This window comes from Quercus lobata, chromosome 5 (assembly GCF_001633185.2).
Source record: "Quercus lobata isolate SW786 chromosome 5, ValleyOak3.0 Primary Assembly, whole genome shotgun sequence".
NCBI lineage: Eukaryota > Viridiplantae > Streptophyta > Magnoliopsida > Fagales > Fagaceae > Quercus > Quercus lobata.
The window spans coordinates 76,277,713-76,288,656 of record NC_044908.1 but is presented as its reverse complement, the minus strand read 5'-3'; the positions used below and the strand labels follow the sequence as shown (position 1 = coordinate 76,288,656).

General features: G+C 36.1%; 1 pseudogene; it reads right to left on the bottom strand.

Moving 5' to 3' along the window:
* Positions 1 to 467: 467 nt before the first annotated feature.
* LOC115991152 lies at positions 468 to 8,436 on the bottom strand (annotated as a pseudogene).
* Positions 8,437 to 10,944: the final 2,508 nt, after the last annotated feature.

Sequence of the window (10,944 nt, the reverse complement as noted above, 5' to 3'; positions counted from 1 at the left end):
ACCATTTGTATATGTATATCTATAATTTTTTATAAATTTTATTAAGTGTTTGCGTATCTTACGATACATGATACGATAAGATACATGATACGGAAAAATAAAAAATCGATTCGAGATACGATTCACGTTTTGACAACTATGATTAGAACCTCTTTCCCTCTCCCTTGTGTGTGTGTTTGTTTCTTTTAAAAAAAAAAAAAAAAAAAAAAAAAATGAGTACCACTTAAATATATTTTAGAAATTTAGGGATTATACTAATATGGAGAATATCTAATCAAATCCCTTGAAACTCTCAACATTAAAGTCAAATTAAAAATAAAATAAAATACATTAAGAAATAAAATATTAGATGATTCTAATGCTCCCTGCATCATCGTGAAGTCTAAGAGCTTTAAACAATGGTCTTATGTAACTCATCGTTCAAGTTTCCGTGACTGATGAACAGATACTAATCCTAGTGAAGCCCTTTATCGAGGGTATACTTCAGTAATGGATGCCTCATTGACAGACAACAGAATCAATTCGCTTTTTGATTTATCTGACTCCAATTCCACTGAAGGCATGTTTCGCTCTGTTCGGAAATATGCTGGATTTTTAGGTGATGCCAGAGTAATAGAGTAACTGTTTAGCATGAGGACTATTGAAGCCATTGTGGGCCTATCAACTGGATTTTCTTGTACACATAATAAGCTAATTTGAAGACATCTAGTCACTTCATTTCTCGAGTAAGAATCTCCCAAAGTGGGATCCAAAAATTCCAGTAGTGTTCCGTCCTTCCAATGTTTCCAAGCCTACACCAATTGGTAAGGTAATGTTAGAAAGTTACACTCTTTACTCTCAATTGATGTGATGAAATTTGCAAAAACATAAGATCTATTCATACTCACTATTAAGAATGCAAAGAAGTGTTGCATATCTCAAGCCACACAGCTAGCTAGTGGTGTAGCTGGTACTGATGAAAGAAGCACTAGCTCAGCCACAAGAGCAGCAGTCAATGCAGCATTTGCTAATGAGGTGCGCACTGATCAGACTACCAAGCTAGCATCAAAGGACAAGATTAACTCAGCAATCTTGGAAATGGTTGAGTCCATGCCACATCATGAGTTCTTCATCCAGGATCATTGAAGAAGTTAGTTCCACAAATCCAGGAGTTAGTTACTTAGGCTTGCCACGTGTACAGCCTCCAGAAAGTTCAAATAACTGATTTTGGCTCCAATAGTTGAGTTAGTTATTTTTCTGTGTATATAAACAGAGTAATGTGTAGATGTTTATTTCATTCAATTCATTTCATTGTAATTCATTCTCAATCAATGAAATTCTCCCAATTCTATTTAGTCTCTCTGTTTTTTACATGGTATCAGAGCCCTAGCATGTGCTAGCTTCGCTTCTTGTTACAAACCATTCTTGCTTGCCAAACAGAGATTACTTCAAGAGTTTCCTTGAATTCTGATTTGCAAGATCTTAATTCATCTCTGTTGATATTGAATCTTGTCTTTCGCTTCCATTTCCAATTTCATTAGAAGTTTCATTCAAGCTTCGTGAAAAACCATTAATGGCTTCTGCTGAAGGAAGTGACTCTGATCCTACGCACAATCAATCCACACACCAAGCTCCTCAGTCTAACACAGAGATCAATTCTCCCAATCGTTTTTTCCTTAGTGCAAGTGAGAATCCTGGAAATATCTTAGTCACTCAACCACTCTTGGGGATGAGGAACTATCAATCTTGGTCTAGGGCTATGGTTCTAGCATTGACTGCCAAGAAAAAGATAGGATTCGTAAATGGCAAGATTGCAAAGCCTGAAGATGATTCTCCTCTGTATGAAGATTGGGAAAGTTGTAACACAATGGTGCTTTCTTGGTTGATCAACTCTATGCATGTTGATGTTTCAAGTAGCATCATATACTGTGAGACTGCAAGGGAGATGTGGCTTGAGTTACAGCGTGTGTTTTCACAAGGAAATGGACCAAAGGTTTATAATCTTCAGCAAGAGATTTCACAGATAACTCAGGGGCAATTGTCAGTGACTGAGTACTATTCTAAATTCAAGAAGCTTTGGGATCAATTGATTCATTATGAACCTTTACCAGCTTGCTCTTGTGGAGCAATGAAAATTCTGAGCATTGCACATGAGAAATCTTATGTGATGAGGTTCTTGATGGGACTCAGTGAGAGTTTCGAGATAGTAAGGAGTCACATTCTCATGCTTGAACCATTTCCTTCAATGAGCAAGGTATATGCTCTGGTTCTCCAAGAAGAATCTCACAAAGGCATTGGCCATGGCTCTACCTTCACACCTAAGCTTGATTCAGTGGCAATGTATGCCAATACCAGGGGATATTCAGGCAATTAAGGTGGCTTCAAGAAGGAGAGACCTTTGTGTACCCATTGTAACATGCTTGGACATACTGTGGACAAGTGTTACAAGCTCCACGGGTATCCACCAGGTTACAAGCACAAAAGGAAGCCTAATTCCAATGCTAACCAAGTTTCATATCCTCAAGGTCAAGCTGTTGAGGTTCCTTCTAATGCATCTGTTCAGTGTCCTATTTCTAAGGCACAGTGTGAACAATTACTTGCTCTTTTCAATTCTGGAACTGATCAAGGTGCTAATCACCATGTTGCAAGTGTTAGTACAAGTGCTGCTGTCTCTAGCATGCTTTCTGGAGCTACTGGTTTGCCTGCTGCAACTGGTGTGCCTTCCACATCTATGACATCTTTAGACTATGCTCAATCTACCTTTGTTGACACCATGTCAGGTATCAATCCATTGCTTCATTTTTCCCCTTCCTTGAAGCATTCAATTTTTTCTGCTAAAGTAGTTGATAGGGAAGTCTTTTGTGCCACTGATTGGGTCATAGACACAGGGGCTACAAATCATATGGTCCATTCTATTGCATATTTCACCACTATCACTGCTACCCTAAACACCTTTGTCAATTTACCTAATGGGGAAGTTGCTTCTGTTACTCATGTTGGCATTGTGAAGATATCAGAACACCTTATACTTCACAATGTTCTTTGTGTCCCATCTTTTAGTTTCAATCTCATCTCTGTCAGTCAGTTAGTTAAGTCCACTGCTTGTTGCCTTATTTTCTTTGGACATTCATGCTTTATCCAGGACCTTGCTCATTGGAGCACACTTGGTCTGGGTAGAGAAAGCAATGGACTTTACTTGCTGGACAAGAGCTACACTTCTCCACCAACTATTGCTGCTTCTGTACATATTCCTCAGGTTCACATCTGGCACTCCAGATTGGGTCACTTGTCAAATGCCAAATTGGCTTCAATAAAATCAAGTGATGTACCTAGTTTCATTTCTGTTGAGAACCTTGATTGTAACATTTGCCCCCTTGCAAAACAAAAACGTTTACCCTTTAATAAAAGCTCTCATTTGTCTAAATCTTGCTTTGAGTTGATTCATTGTGATTTGTGGGGACCCTTCTCGGTTTCTACCATTGATCATTGCAAGTATTTTTTAACCATTGTTGATGACTATTCTAGAACCACTTGGGTTTATCTGTTAAAGCATAAGTCTCAAACACAATCTGTTTTAGAACAATTTTGCACTATGGTGGAGACCCAATTTTGTAAGAAAATTAAAACTTTAAGGTCTGACAATGGGACTGAATTCGTCATGAAAGATTTTTTTGCAAAAAAGGGCATCTTGCATCATTTAAGTTGTGTTGAAACCCCTCAACAAAATGCTATTGTTGAGAGGAAGCACCAACACATCTTAAATGTGGCAAGAGCTCTCATGTTTCAATCCCACTTACCTTTGCATTTATGGGGTCATGCTATACTAGCTGCTGTGTACTTAATCAACAGAATCCCTTCATCTGTTTTGTCAAATCAGATTCCTTATGAAGTTTTATTTGGGCATCCACCTAGCTATGCACATCTTAAAGTGTTTGGTTGCTTATGTTTTGCTTCCACTCTTTCAAATCATAGGTCTAAATTTGCCCCTAGAGCTGTTAGGTGTGTCTTCTTGGGATATCCTTTTGGGGTTAAAGGATATAAGGTTCTTGATTTGTCTACTAACAAGGTGTTCCTTTCTAGAGATGTGGTTTTCCATGAAAATTCTTTCCCTTTTGCTTCTATTTCACCTCATATTGCAGATCCTTTCCTATCATCTGATGTGGAAGCTTCTTGTTCAGCTGGTGTTGCTGATTTTGTTACTCCTGTCAGCATTTTTGAACCATCTTCCATGGATTTTACTGATCCACCTTCTTCTTCTCATCAGCATGTTCCAATTGTCTTACCTTCTAATCCTATTTCTTCTTCTAGTGCTATACAGATGTGTCATTCTGATGCAGTACCTTCTTCATCACCACCAGTTGCTTCAGTGCCTCCAGTGCCTCTAAGGAAGTCCACTAGGGATGTCAGACCTCCTGCTTATTTGCAGGACTATGCTTGTACTGCTATTGCACCTGGTGCTCCTTATGCTCTTGATCAATGTCTTACATATTCTCATTTGGAGCCATGCTACCATTCTTATTTGCTAGCAGTTAGTTCTAGTCCTAAAGAGCCTACAAATTTTTCCCAAGTTGTTCAAGATCCACTCTGGAGGGCTGCCATGGACAAAGAAATCCAGGCCCTTGAACAGAATCATACTTGGAATGTGACTACTTTGCCTCCTGGTAAGCTCCCCATTGGCTGCAAATGGGTTTATAAAGTCAAGCTTAAACCTGATGGTAATGTTGAAAGGTTCAAAACTAGGCTGGTTGCTAAGGGGTATACTCAAAGGGAAGGTCTTGATTTTCTTGAAACCTTCTCTCCTGTTGCTAAAACAGTTTCAGTAAGGGTCTTGATTGCTCTTGCTGCTGCCAAGCAATGGCCTTTGCACCAATTGGACATCAACAATGCCTTTTTGCATGGAGATTTGGATGAAGAGGTTTATATGACATTGCCACCTGGTTTTCACAGTAAGGGGGAGTGTGTTTCAGCTTCTTCCACTGCTCCTAGGGTGTGCAAATTAGTTAAATCTCTTTATGGGTTGAGACAAGCTTCAAGGCAATGGTACACTAAGCTGTCAACAACAATAAAGGAGCTTGGTTTTGTTCAATCTCAGGCTGATCACTCCTTATTTGTGCACAGCAAAGGGTCCTTGTTCACTGCTCTATTGGTCTATGTTGATGATATGGTGATCATTGGCAATGATCATGCTTGTGTTGTCTCTCTCAAGTTTATTCTTGATCAAAAGTTTGGTATTAAGGATTTGGGATCACTCAAGTATTTCTTCGGTTTAGAAATTGCAAGAAACAAGAGTGGGATCAGCTTAACACAGAGGAAGTATGCCTTGGAAGTGCTTGAAGAAACTGGTATGACAGGGTGTAAACCAGTCCAAACCCCAATGGAACAGCAACTGAAGTTGTCTAAAGGCAGTGGGGACTTACTTACCAACCCAGGACAGTATAGAAGGCTTATTGGGAAGCTTATGTACTTGACTTTGAGCAGACCGGATATCACATATGCAGTTCATAGACTCAGCCAGTTCTTAGCACAGCCTAGAGCACCACATATGAAAGCAGCCTCTAGAATACTTCAATATATAAAAGGAACACCTAGTCAAGGTGTTTTCTTCCCCACTGAATCTGATCTACACCTAAAAGCATACTGTGATGCTGATTGGGCAGGGTGCCCTAACACAAGAAAGTCTCTAACAGGCTATTGTGTGTTCCTTGGTGATGCCTTAGTGTCTTGGAGGTCTAAGAAGCAAAGCATAGTGTCTAGGTCTAGTGCAGAAGCTGAATATAGAGCTATGGCTAACACCACCTGTGAATTGACTTGGATTTTGCATCTGCTACAAGATTTACATGTCAAACATGATCAGCCTGTGCTGATGTACTGTGACAACCAGGCAGCAATCCATATAGCAGCTAATCCAGTGTTCCATGAGAGGTCAAAACACATAGAAGCTGACTGCCATATTGTAAGGAATAAGATCCTTGAGGGTGCACTTAAAACCTTCCATGTTTCAACTAAGAATCAGTTGGCAGATGTGTTTACCAAGGCCTTGGGAGTGGAAAGTTTTTTAAGGCTGATTAGAAGACTAGGTGTCATTAATATTTTTGCTTCTTAGGTGGAATATCCTCATACTGGTATGGAGGATCAAACGGCAAGAGCTGTACTCTTGAGGGGGAGTATTAAGAATGCAAAGAAGTGTTGCATATCTCAAGCCACACAGCTAGCTAGTGGTGTAGCTGGTATTGATGAAGGAAGCACTAGCTCAGCCACAAGAGCAGCAGTCAATGCAGCATTTGCTGATGAGGTGCGCACTGATCAGACTACCAAGCTAGCATCAAAGGACAAGATTAACTCAGCAATCTTGGAAATGGTTGAGTCCATGCCACATCATGAGTTCTTCATCCAGGATCATTGAAGAAGTTAGTTCCACAAATCCAGGAGTTAGTTACTTAGGCTTGCCACGTGTACAGCCTCCAGAAAGTTCAAATAACTGATTTTGGCGCCAATAGTTGAGTTAGTTATTTTTCTGTGTATATAAACAGAGTAATGTGTAGATGTTTATTTCATTCAATTCATTTCATTGTAATTCATTCTCAATCAATGAAATTCTCCCAATTCTATTTAGTCTCTCTGTTTTTTACACTCACAAAGCTCAAAAGGTCAGCTGGACCATCTGATTGATAAAAAGAAGTGTTTTTCTTGCCACTTAAAATCTCTAAAATTAATACACCAAAGCTATACACATTAGATTTCATTGAGAATTGTCTATGTGTAACATATTCTGGAGATATATAACCATTGCAAAACAACGCATTGATACCACATTAATATTGATAATAAGAAAGTAATAACATATGCTAATGCGATTACATAAACAATGCTATGCATGTACTACATCTTATACCATTACTCCATGCGTACATTCAAGCTGTAGCGATAGAAGATTGGAGTAACTATGCATCTCCAAATTATTGGATTTCCCCCCCCCCCCCTAACTTCTTTGCCTTAGAAGTAGTTTAATTGTAAGATGACCAAATGAATTTAGAACTTACAATGTACCGACAACCCTACTAGTGTTTCCTTGCGTTTGGTCAACTCCAAAAATCTTAGCCATTCCAAAATCTGAAATCTATGGATTCATGTCCTCATCTAATAAAACGTTACTAGCTTTAAGATCACGATGAATAATTCTAAGCCGTGAGTCTTCATGAAGATAAAGCGTTCCTCAAGCAATCCCTCCAATAATCTTATAATGTCTTGACCAATCTAGTTGTCCATGCCTTTCTGGTTCTACACAGCCATCAAAATTCCATATTCTAGTCAAAATAATCAACTAAATTTACATATATATATATATATATATATTCAACCAATTCAATTAATTTTGGAAAAACAAATTTTAAATATAATATATATATAGAGAGAGAGAGAGAGAGAAACAGTCTAATTATGTTAAAACTATGGTTAAATAATTAAATTCACAACTTCTTACCTTAAGCTTATAAAAAAATCAGTAATTTATCAAAAGTTCATTCATCTCTTGTAAGTTACACAAGGCCATGATGAATTTCTAAATAGTTAAGAAAATTGCAAACTAGGCCCTTATTTTCCCTTTGAAGTTAATATTTAATCTCACATTTCTGCAGACACAAGAAAAGCTAACATATGATTGCAAGGAACAGACCAAATAGAGAGTAGTCATGGCTTTTGTTGGGAACAAATTCGTAGACAAGTATATTTTCATCTCTTTCCAAACAAAATCCAAAAATCCATACAAGATTTCTGTGTTGAAGCTTGGCTGCCAATACAATCTCACTTTTAAATTCTCTTGCACCTTGTCCACAACTTCGTGATAATCTCTTTACAGCTATTTCTTGTCCATTGGGAAGTATGCCCTGAAAATATTATTCAACTTAGAATAATTTGCCCCTTACTATTTGAATAATATCAATATCCATGGCTTCAGCATTATCAGATTTTTGTTTGCTCTGAATTAGCTATACATAAACAAGTAGATGATCGTACAGCCAAAGAGTAAGCAAATAATGAATTTTTATCACGTACCTTGTAAACTTGACCAAATCCGCATTCACCTAGTTTGTTATCATCTGAGAACTTATTGGTGGCAGCTTCAATTGTAGCAAAATCAAATTGCAATGACTCTACAGTCGATATTTCATTAGTAGCTGCACAAGAAACAGTAAATGTAAGTCACTACTAGTAAAGCATTAGGAAATATAAGAATTTATGAAGTTAAACAATTTATTCTTTACCATTTTCTTCCTGTACAGCATTGTACTTTTTTCTTGCTTTCCATCTCATAAAGAAGCAGAAGCCCATAAACAATAGGACCACAAAGATAGAAATGGGAAAAACAATGGCAACAATAGACTGCGATGAGATATGACTTTTTCCTGCATAAAAATTACTTTGGTTCACTGCTAAGCTACAAAGAAAGAGTAATACCATAGGTACAAACTATTTTACAATATTTTTACAAATTATTGATGTGACAAATTCTTATTAGTTCTAATTTGAGCCATCATTAATATCACATTTTTATTTACCAATAATTATTTGGTAAATGCTAAGTCACATCAACAGTTTGTAAAAATATTGTAAAATAGTTTGTGTTTGTAGTATTACTCTAAAAGAAAATGCTAAATATACTATAAATTTTTTTACAAGTTGACATAATAATAAATGTGATTAGTGTCACTTCAAGAACAAATAAATATGTAAATTAACTTTTTGTAATTTGTAACACATTAGTTTGTAAGTTTTATATATATAAAAAATTGTAATATCAATCATAACATCACGCAATTTATAGTTAGAGGTGCTTTGCAAATAATATATATATATATATATATATATATATAAAACAATTGAAAATGTTAAAAAAAAAAAAAAAATTCATACCTTTGATATGTATATTAAGAGCGTGAAGAAAATGCAATTTAACGGTTAGATTTTCAAAATATGTAGTAATGTTTACTTTTGTAAGGTAGAATTTTATCAACCATCTTGTTGGTTTTATTCCGTGCAAAATTTGCTTGTATTTTAGCAATTAGTAACTCTGTATTTAGGTGGGAATCATGTAAGGGTAGTGAGTGAAAGAGTGTAAAGAAATGCTCAAGATTGTGCAAGGATGCAGAGACTCACGAGTGAATCGCGACTGGTAAGCTGCCAAAGTTGGCACACGTGTGAAGCATGCAAGGGAGCTGAAGAATCATGCCAACTGTTGCACTATAGGACAAAAGTCCCAGGCTGGCCAAGTCATTAGCTCGCGGCTTGAACTCGCGACTCAACCCTGTCGTGAGGTCAAGTCACTAGACCATCCTGTTTAGGAAAAACTGACTTTTTGCATTCCTTCTCACCCTACTATATATAGACCCTTATACCCATGATATTTAGAGAGTTTCTAAAGAGAATTTTGAGAGAGAAACCCTAGAGAAAAACAAGATTGATTCATCCACAATCTTCACATAGAGACTCTTCAAATTCCTTTACTCTCTTCCTCTCCATTGTTACATCCTTGAGAGGTACATTATCAAAACTTTTTCTCACCATACCCATATCTGTGAGAATGCCATTTGGTGTTTGGGAAGCAGTTAAGAAAGAACCAATTTCATATTAGTTGATGCTATGGTCAAATAGCAGAATTCAGTAAGCTAAAGAAGAAATAGGTTCAGCGTAACCTCGTTGGAGTAGGAGCTTGGAGGGCTTAGGTACATTGGGTAGATTAGGCTTGGAGGGTCTTCTGCTATTCATGTATCCCAACTACATTCTTTAGTAGATTGTTTACCGCTTGGAGGGCGGCGGAGAGGTTTTACGCCGAGGGCTTCGGTTTCCTCTTCAATAACACAACGTGTGTTGTCCTTGTGTTAACATCTCTCTTCCCTTAATCTTTTCCATTTAATTTCTACTGTGGATGTGATTTTATTTGGTTTAGATTGTTTATCAATTCTGTATTAAGCTTATGTTCATATTCCGCACATTAATTATTTGAAATTAAGCTTGAATTGATAATTTGTAAATTGGGGGTCTAAACGTTCATAGTGTTTTATACACTAATTGAATTTTCAACTTTATTGCGTAAGATTGTAGAGCCTTATACTACAATCAATTTTGTAGCTAAATTTTGTCATTTTAAAACTTCTAGAAATTTTGCAATTATAGAAGATGTAGGAAGAAAATGTAATCTAATGGTAGATTTGTCAAAATTTACATCCAATAAAAATATATCAAGTGAAGCTGTAGTCTTAAGTTACAACCAAGTTTATTGGAAAACTTTGTCCATAGATTTATTTTGTTATTAAAATTACATATTATATTTGAAATAGATTAAATTCAAGATTCATATTAAGTATCCGTTTGGCATGATTAATTTTGCTAGCTTAGTTTACTATTTAGCTTATTTTTGCTACTATTCATGGGTCTATTTCAGCTAACTTTTATCTTTATCTACAGTGCTTTCAGTAAAAAAAAAAAAAAATCAGTTTTAGTAAAATAAGCAAATCCCAAACAGATTCTAAGCGTCCGTTTGGCAAAAATTAATTTTGCCAACTTATTTTACTATTCAGCTTATTTTTACTACTATTCATGAGTCTCACTGTACTATTTCAACCAACTTTTACCTTTATCTATAGTATTTTCAACAAAAAGTTTTCAGTTTCAGTAAAATAAGCAAATCCTAAACAGACCCTAAATATTATAAATTCTTTTCTCAAAAAAAAATTTTAATATTATAAATCTAAAATCTATCCATTAATATTATATAAAAAAGTCTATTTGGTAGCATTTTATGGTCCGCTAACTTATTTATAGGTCACTCGTAACATCTTGTCACACGCGTATTCATTTTATTTATTTATTTACATATAATAATAACTAATTTTCTTTTTAAATAAAATAAAATAAACACATAGCTTATTGCAAGTGAAATGATCTTTTGGTAAAAGTAAAAAAAAAGTG